Raw genomic sequence first — 9902 nt, forward strand, 5'->3', positions numbered from 1 at the left:
ATTCGATACAGAAAAAAACCTTTTTTTGGTGCCAATCAGGTGTATAGTCCCTTTAATATTGACAAATAAACTTAATTTCATTTGCATATGACTACGTTTTTTTTAAAGTACAGTATACAATTGATCAAACAGAAACTTCCGTTTCATAGACTGAAAGAGTCTGTTTTATTTGAAAAAATATAGCATTATAGACATTATAAGATAAAGGTTACGAAATGACTTTCTGTCAGCTACGAAATTATTGTCTGAAGGGTACGAAGTGACCGAAACCTTGATGGTACAAAATAGCTAGGGTACGAAGTGACCGAAACCTGGATGGTACAAAATAGCTAGGGTACGATGTTACCGAAACCTGGATGGTACAAAATAGCTAGGATACGAAGTGACCGAAACCTTGATGGTACAACATAGCTAGGGTACGAAGTGACCGAAACCTGGATGGTACAACATAGCTAGGGTACGAAGTGACCGAAACCTTGATGGTACAACATAGCTAGGGTACGAAGTGACCGAAACCTTGATGGTACAACATAGCTAGGGTACGAAGTGACCGAAACCTTGATGGTACAACATAGCTAGGGTACGAAGTGACCGAAACCTTGATGGTACAACATAGCTAGGAAACGAAATGACTGGTAACCGACACCAAAGACCCCTTATGAAAATATGGAACGCCAAATGTACATTAACTGAATTATTTGAAGTGCTCTTCAAATAGTTAGAGACATTTAATGTAAAGCCGCCATATTGGAATGAAATAATTTACTTATTTGATATGTATATAAATCTCACAATATCGTGATAGTTTTAGGGTTTAATTAAGGCACATGTGCGAGGTAATATATTTTTATTCTCAAATACTTACGTGTAGCTGGTTCTTGGAATTACATGTGTTATGTAGTTCGGCTTTTAAGGGGCAGGACACCAGCTGATACATTTGTAAGAAAATATTTGTTTTTCAAAAACATACTTAAAATTGACATCGTTGTGTACAACACAATGAATCTTACTAACTTATGTATCACATCGCTTATGACACAGGCGTCTTTTGCTTTTTTTTCACATTTTTCCAATTTGAAATCACATGATGGGTTGTCAACGTAAAGCCTAAAAATAGCGGGAAAATACAGATGAGGCAGGAACATGAATGTTGCGTTTATTATTTTAATCATGATGTAAAATGATTTCTTTCATGCTTTTCGATGAAATATGGGGTTTTACCAGTGAAATAACAACAGTGAAAATATCAATTTGATATTTTCACTGCAAAATAAGGAGTGAAAATATCAACTTTCAGAACTACTTTAAATTCCTTTGTTGTTACATGTACTTGCCTTGATCAAAACAGAACACTGGACCTCAATAAATTATGTCAAAAAATGTTTAAAAAAATATAAAAGAAATGTTTTATAAATTTAAACAAATAAATATATAATTGGAAATTAACAACTTACCGTTTATTACCGGTTATCCCGTTTATCAAACATTTTACTGATCTTTGAAGCTGAATGTTCGAACATTTGCTTTCATACCAAACAAATTACAGACAAAAACAACTGTTCGAACATAAATAAAATTTTATATCATCGTTCAAATGTATTTTGAACTGTTAACCATTGTAGTACGTAAAATGAGCTTCCTGGAGAATTCACACAACAATTTACAGATAGATCCGATATTTTTTACCCCACCCACACCTCAAAATGTGTCAACAAACTAGTGTGGCATTTACTCTTTTAATATCTGGAAAACAAACATTTTAAAGCGAAACAGACTGGTCTCTGACAGTAAGATGACTAAATATTAACTTACTATAAAAACACGCGTACATGCAGCCTTAAACTAAGAAAAATGGTTAAAATCCAATGAGTATCCACATTTGTTTTGCTAACACATTTGACCTTCCAAATTTTCATTCTTTAAATAGCGGCGTAGTAATTTGGTTATGATTCATCTCCATCTTAAAATAAAAAGTGTTTTCATTATTTTTGGAACATATGTGCACTAATAATACTTCATTGTTTACTGTTCATAAAGCTTTGCAATAAAAAACGAGCGAATATTAAGCTATAAGAATGAATAGCAGAGAACTATTTCTCAGCAAACCGAAAGTAGAAAAGTTGACAGCTATAATTATGCATGAGGGGCGCCCCACGGGTAGCGGCGTAAAGCCCACCCTTTTCAAAAAAGGGGGTAATTCAGAAATAAATAAAAAACAACAAATAGAACTCCGAAAATAAGCATAAAAGAAACAGAAAATTTGTTTATTTCAGTGTAAGATCGTATTTGATTTCACTCGTGATCATAAAAAAACTACATTTTCACTCGTGGCTTCGCCACTCGTGAAAATATGTTTTTCTATGACACTCGTGAAATAAAATATGATCTTACACTGAAATAAACAAATATCCTCTATGTATTATCGACCTCCTACTAGCTCGCATTGACAAGTCTAGGCTTTTTAGTAGTAAAAGTGTATTTACCGATTTTGGGACCAATGAGTGTCAAGCCCCTTATAAATGGCATTGAAATTTGGTAAAGGTGCGCAATTTCTTAGTGACAGTGACTCTCTGAGTGAGTCCAAAATTGTTGAGTTTGGTCGAGATTTTACAAAGTGATGGTCTTTTGTACATTGTATGTTGGGTAAATACAGGGAATGCACAAGTGAGTCGGCTCCATTTTAGAATAATAAAGAGAATATACATTGCAAATATAGTTATTATGGTTAAAGCAACTGTGCACCAAATGATCAATTTGCAAGAAAAAAAGAAAATTGTCGAAAACTGTCAAAATCTTGGTATTAATGAGTACAATGCATTGAAACATACTAACTAAAGTACCACATAGTTTATTTAAGTTTAGCAGTTATTTCGAATTTTCCATTAACAAGACTACTGGGTATGTCTACCTAGAAGAATTTATTTATGTGTGATTGGCTAGTCGATGTTATCACGTGATATTACTGAGTTAGGTATATAGCTTAATTATGTCACCCGGTTAGAGTAAGCCGTCGTAGCTCAGTGGATACGACGCTGGACTGTAATTTTGGCGACACGGGTTCGAACCCCGTCCCGACACATTTTTTTTTGGTTCTTTTTTTACAATAATGATATCAAAGCGTAACGCATTCTATTATTCCCTTTATGGACTATTTACACCCTCCCCCATGGTTATTTATAACTTTATCGAGACACATTTCTTTGAACAACCTATTTGCCAACCTTTCACCGAAAATGGTCATAAACAGTTTACTATAATTGCGCAAATACACGGAACAGCTTGAGACTAAACTTCCTTTCTGATTTTTATATACTTTCATAATCTTCATTACCATTGAATTATGGCAACTTAAGACAACTTCTTTTCAAAATTGGCTATTTTGTCTGGAAAATTTAGGTGCCAACTCAAAAATCTATGAAAATATCCTATTTTAAACTACACACACGACAACTCTATTTTACCCGAAGTTAATACAACAGGTTCGAAATTTATGTTTTATCGGTTCCTGTCTGTAAGATAAGTTTCATATCTTCATTGAACTTCGTTCCAATGGCATTAAATAGCTGGGAAGCATACTGGCACCGGATTTTCAAACTGAATCATTTTTTTAAAAATAAAAAAAATCTCATAATTCCGAATTCGGTATTATAATTTTTAGTTCGGAATTGACCTTACGACAGCGGCTTCTAAGCCACGCCCCCTGATATCAAGGGAGCGAACTCTGTCTATGTCCGTCAAACAAACGAGGAAGTAATGGCGTCTCGCGTCGTTTCGCTTTCCGATATTCCTGACAAATTATCATAAATGTGACATTACAATGCGAAAAAAATAGAAGTCAAAGGAATTTGTAACTGGCTGCTACATCGGAAGGCTCGATATATCTTTAGAAAATGACGATATCTAACATTGACGGGGTGAAATCTATCCAAGTCAGAGAAAATCGGATAGCCGCCATGTTGTCAACATTGACATCGATACAAAGGAAAAGCGTGTGTGTGACGCATACTGTAAATGCAAACAAGGGTAAGTTTAACTTTTAATAACACCGGTCCTTCTTACAGTATTGTTGAATTAAAGATTAAATCATCGCACAATATGAGGAAATCATAAATGGCCCGAATGGGGAACCCGGAAGTGACATTAAATAACAGTTACATGCCAGCTATACAGTATAACCTTGTATTCTATAGTATGAGCAGAAATGGTTTATTGGTGTTATGCATAAAAAGTTTCAGTTCTAAGCGATTTGAACACTCCCCCTTATGAATAATAATGTAATAGTTGACAAGTGACAATCGTGGGTGATACCAATCTGTAACTTTTGCATTGCTCAAACATTCACATGCTTTGATTTTTGTTCTTACAGAAATTGTGGAACATGTTCACACACTCTGGCTGTAAAAGTAGACCTGGGAGGAAAATTGCCCCCGGTGTATGGCTCGAACTCACAACCACCAGAACACTAGCCCGGCGCTCTAACCAACTAAGCTGACCGGGCAGCTGGTTCTAACCCACACACACTACCCTCCCCCCATTTACCGGTTAAGGCTGGTGGAGGGTCTCCTGCTATTTACCGTTGACACCATTAAAGTATTCTGATTGATGGAGATAAGGAAGTCCCCTTATTATTGTCTTCAACAAGCCTACCGCAACAGGGGACCTAGCATAAGACCGGAAACCGCCCCCCCCACGCACACACACATGATATTTGCCAGTCCAGGCAATGTCAACCGCAAGAGAAAACCAGTGATGACAAGTTTTACAAATAATCGGTAGGACCTATTTTAAAGCTTTTTATAACATTTAGTTTTACTTTGCTGTACAAAAGTAATGGACTATTTGTCCAGAGAAAAACAACAACCACAAAACATTAGCTATTATCTTGTCAATATTTCATTATGATATACATGTAGGAAGCAAACATCAAAGGCAGTAGCATTTACAGCTAGTATTAAAATATTTAACAATACATGTAACTGATTTATTTTAATATTGGCATCTTTTATTTATTTCAGGAAAGTGTGGTCTTTTGAAGAGAGTTCTTGAAGTTGTTCAGCATGTTGTTTTGATGGATTCTTGGAAGGATGTACCTCTATGATGTTAGCTCCAGTTCTGGATTATAACACCAGTTGTTGAATATTTAATATCAGATTTATTAAATACATTGTTGTTTTGCAAACATTACTTTAACTTTGATATTTCTTTGATGTTTATGTATGATATTGTAGGTGAATGTCTCTTTATTGCAATGGCAAATATATTTTAAAATATATAGCATTAGCAGAAGTTATTTTCACTGTTAAAGCTGCACTTTCACAGATTGATCACTTTGACAACTTACACAGGATTTGATTGCATTTATCATATTTTGGCTCGGAGAAGTTTGCTTTGTGATTTATATATTAGGTCTTAATTTAAAGAATGCCAAAATAAGCCGATTCTGAGACAAAAAATGTCAAACTAGAATTCTGTGAGAGTGCAACTTTAAGAATACTATTAATCGAGTGTGCATGTGATCCGGACTCTGAACATTGGATGAACTATCATTAAATATTGTAGATTTACGTAAATTGCCCAAAATATAAGAATAACAATGAAAATATGTACATGTTTGACTTGTTCTTTATTCATAATAAGTCTAAGTCTTTACAGCACATGTTTGGCAGAATCAAGTTCTAATGAACATAATAATTGATTTAAATGTACAGTGAAATAAATTGTTTTATACAGAAAATAATACCTTAACGATTCAGACCGATCTGTTCTCGTATTTTTTTGGTGGCTCAAATATTTATCTGAGTTTTGGAGGAGGCCTAGCTGGTGTGAGCTGGTCAAATACAGTAGCTGCTTGAGGGTCAGGGTTTTCTTGATTGGATTTCCCGTCGACAAAGTGCTGATATGAAAATAAGAAATCTATGAAATGTGTCGGAATGACAGCTACAAAAGCCATTGTTTACATAGGATCCATACGAGTAGATGAGATTCGGAAGCATGCGATGGTTCGGACAAAAATTTAGTTGTACGATATTTCCTGATTTACTTTGAAAGCAAAGCAGTTTATAAAAACTACATAACGGTATCAACAAAAATACCTCTATCTTGAATGAAATCAATCGTGTCCATGTTTAACCTGATATTAAATGGCCATTAGGCTTAATGCCGATTTGACAACACAAGCCAAAGCATAAATGTACGATGTTTATAGTTTAAAAATAGTAACACTTATTTAGGTAATGCACGGACAATTTCAGTATTAAATAAATTTTGAGCGGATTGAAATAAGTAGTTTTGTTCAAAAAAATACTTTTGTACAGACGTATAGATGTTTCGCCTTTGAACGATCTTTCAAAAATTCCAAGTTCAGCTGTTGATGAGGTCTTCCACAGAGTCTGATACAGCACTTGTATTTTTCTAAATAACTCGCTGGTTTCGAATACGGAACGAATTGGAAGCCATCTTTAGTCGGCCTGGCTACCTTGTATCCGAATTACAAGTGCCATGACAACACCTTTTTACCATAATACTTAAAAAGGCGAGGAATTGCCAGCGCATATATATGACGGACTCTGGTCAGTTTGACGGACAAAATGGCGGATAGCAACACGGCTTATCAGCCCTGCATTCTGATTGGCTGATAGGACCTGTCAATCAAATCCTGTCGTAAGGTCAATTATAAGATTGTTTTTGATTTTTTTTTAAATGATGGAGTTTGAAAATCCGGTGCCAGTGGAGAAGCCGGACGCGTCTAGCAGGACAGAAGTAATAAAAGGGCATCTTCTGCGTGCGTTTAATAGTTACGACAATGAGGGTGTAATTCCTCCTAATTTGCCCAATATCAAATATTACAACTCTGGTGGAATGAACCCTAAGGCCATTGGACCGTATTCAATAAGCAACTAAGATTGATCTTAAATTTAAGATAAGAAACTAAGTAAAGTGATTTGATTTGCCTGTATATTTAGCTGACCAATACGCTGAATGGAACCACTGAAGCGTGTCTTAGGATTAAGATAAAAACAATACATTCGGAACTCCTCGGACGTCTCCGTGGCCTAGTGGTTAAGGCTTCCCTGGTTATTAAGAACACGATGGTACACAATTTGCTTTTGAAGATCACGATAGTGGTATGGTTGGAGAAAGAGTTCTTCTGATTCGATTGTCAACCACGTCGCTGAGTAGACTTTGGGTAAAAAAATGAATATTAAATATGCAGTCAGTCTTAATATTTTAATATTCGGAACTCTTCGGCCATTTGCTATGGAAATCAACCTCGGATGCATATGTACGGTTTACAATGTCAGAAATCTTCACAATTTAACTACGCTGCAAGTAGATCGCGTAGTTATTTCCATTTACCAGTTAAACTTAATCACTTTTATCTTGGAAATCTTACTTTTGTTTGCAATAATACACTTCATTGGCAATCAATTTAAACTTAGATATACAAATACATGATAAACCACTACATTTAAGTTTTAATATTTTTCAAAATTTTACTAACTTCATCTACTGATGCGGCATACATCCGAGGTTGTTTTCGATTGAAAGTGACCGAGGAGTTCCGAATGAATATTTTAAACGTTAGCAGAGCACTTGATACAATGAATGTGTCATAGTACCATGATAGTCCATGATAAGATTAACGTTGTCGAGTATATAAAGTTTATAAAGATATTAGACAAATGTGCTTACCATGATATTATTGTCATTGACGAACCAAGAAAAAACTGTGTAATTTGTTAAATTCTGAAAATGCAGTATTGTTAAGGAAACTTGCTAAATTTGTTTATATTGCCACTGAAAAGCGCAAAAGTGCTTTTATTTCATATAATTATTGCCTATTATTATTTGAATAGCTATATTTATATTTGTTCTTGAATTTATGCTCTTCTCATACAACATTAATGTCAATACTGTTTTATATTGCCACCGTGATTGCATATATCTATGCATTTGGCTACGAACATGTTAATGTTTAAATATGCCTAATACAAGAATATGGAACGCCAAATCTGCTAATATTTGAGTTCTTCAAATAATTATGATTATGACCTACTTTAAAGGCTAAAAACCCCTGCTGCTCACAAAACCCTTTCAAAATCCTGCTCATGAAACAATTTTAAATGATTCCCAAACAGTATAGCCCAAACTAAGCACAAATATATATGAATGTTTTTATCGTGTGATTTTGATCATAATTGTCAAAACTTTTAAGAAAAAACGATATATCCTAATAATTTCAAGTTATGGCATATATATATACTAAATCCCCCGCCACGGAGTGGGGAGGGAAATATAGGAATGCACTTCAACCGTCTGTCGGTCTGTCCGTCCGTCCGTCCGTCCGGACGTACACATGTTGTCCTCATTGAGACGATGTACAGTGACCTTGACCCGGGTCTATACCTTAAAGGTCAAGGTCACACGAATAACACATGCTCGTGTCCGCGCTATAACTTACTTATGCATTGATGGATTATAAGTTGGTGCAAATGGATCTCATTCAGTGATCTACTTATTGGAAACTTTTGTTGTGGCATCATAAACATAACTCATTGATCTCATCAATTTCATTATGTATGTTTTTAGAAAAGCAAAATGTTCTAAAAAAACAACGCCGGGGGATTTAGACGTCCTTTTGACTGCCTTGTTATGCTTGTTACATGTCTTACGCCAGAATAAGCTCACAGTTTCATTTCCACCTATGATTTTATTATATATGAACATAACATTAAATACTCCATTATTGTATTTATATTTACTTCAAGTATTTCTTTTCAGAATTCTAGGTGATCAATGGGACAGTGCAACAGAAATAATTGATTAAAAGCCTTACGATGGATTTCAACCGACGGTTACAAGCTATTCTTTCCAATATTATGGAAGATATTGGGGTGATACGGTTAACTATTGAAAAACGACGAAGGACTTGGCATATGAAAGAAGCGATATTATCAGTCAAGGTTTCATTGGAATACTACAATGAAGATGACTTGAAATTTAGATTCAAGAAATTCCACCTTGGAAGCCAAAGTGAGGCAACGACTACTCTAGGTATGGGATCAGACATAGACATGCTCTATTGTACTAAGGGTGTAAAAGTAATCTGCAAAATGAGCGATTGGAAAGATGGCATTCTCAACTTTCTTGTTCTTAAAGATGAAAACACTCCACCACAACACTGTAATCTTTTAGGTATGAAATTAGAATGCCCACAACCTGAAAATCCCTTTTCGGATGCAATATTTGTGGACAAAGGAGGAAAACCTTTCCTGCTCAACATAATCAACACTATACATCTTAAAGAAATGTGCCTTCCTGACGAGCAACTCATAAAACATGGTCCATCAGTTTACTGGGACCCCGATTTTGATTTTGTAAAAGCGTTCCATTGCCCAACACTGCCAGAAGAATGTAAATACACCTTTGCTAGGCCGCGTCCTGGACATTGGCCAAGTGCAAGACTGCTTGACGAAGCAAAGACTGTTGGCGCGTTTGTTGTACCTCAAGACAGTGGTATAGCGAAACCCCAACAAATCCGCCAAATAAGGGACCGATTATGAATGATTACGTTCAGACTGTAAATGAAAGATCATTACTTGAATGGAGATTTTCAACTTCAAAAATTGAGAAAACCTGGTTAAAAATTATAAGTTGTCATAACGGTAAATCTGTGGGAGTGCAGCTTTAACATATCTCCATCAGTAATTGTTGTAGGTAGTGTAATCAATTCTGCACATTAAATACGCTGAATTTATCTCATTTTTAGGATACATGTTTCTGGGTAGTGATTGGTTCATGTTGTATTTCTGAAGAAGCTGATGACTTTGTAATATTGCATTGTATTTGTTTCAATAGTGCAAGATTGTGATAGTTGATAATATTACCAAGAGATGTTACAG

The 9902-nt window shown here is 35.2% G+C and overlaps 2 long non-coding RNA genes across 3 annotated transcripts; one reads left to right on the forward strand and one right to left on the reverse strand.

Moving 5' to 3' along the window:
• The first annotated feature begins 3718 nt into the window (after nucleotides 1-3718).
• Nucleotides 3719-5611, forward strand: LOC128220335 (uncharacterized). The gene is made up of 3 exons (XR_008258750.1): nucleotides 3719-4023; nucleotides 4367-4772; nucleotides 5016-5611. It is a non-coding gene; the product is annotated as an uncharacterized LOC128220335 (long non-coding RNA).
• LOC128220336 (uncharacterized) lies at nucleotides 4866-6528 on the reverse strand. 2 transcript variants are annotated; one of them, XR_008258751.1, is made up of 3 exons: nucleotides 6305-6528; nucleotides 5741-5893; nucleotides 4866-5112 (listed from the first exon to the last, which is right to left on the reverse strand). It is a non-coding gene; the product is annotated as an uncharacterized LOC128220336 (long non-coding RNA). The 2 variants fall into 2 exon arrangements; XR_008258752.1 differs by lacking the exon at nucleotides 6305-6528 and adding an exon at nucleotides 6093-6184.
• Nucleotides 6529-9902: the final 3374 nt, after the last annotated feature.

Source organism: Mya arenaria, chromosome 15 (genome assembly GCF_026914265.1).
Source record: "Mya arenaria isolate MELC-2E11 chromosome 15, ASM2691426v1".
Lineage (NCBI taxonomy): Eukaryota > Metazoa > Mollusca > Bivalvia > Myida > Myidae > Mya > Mya arenaria.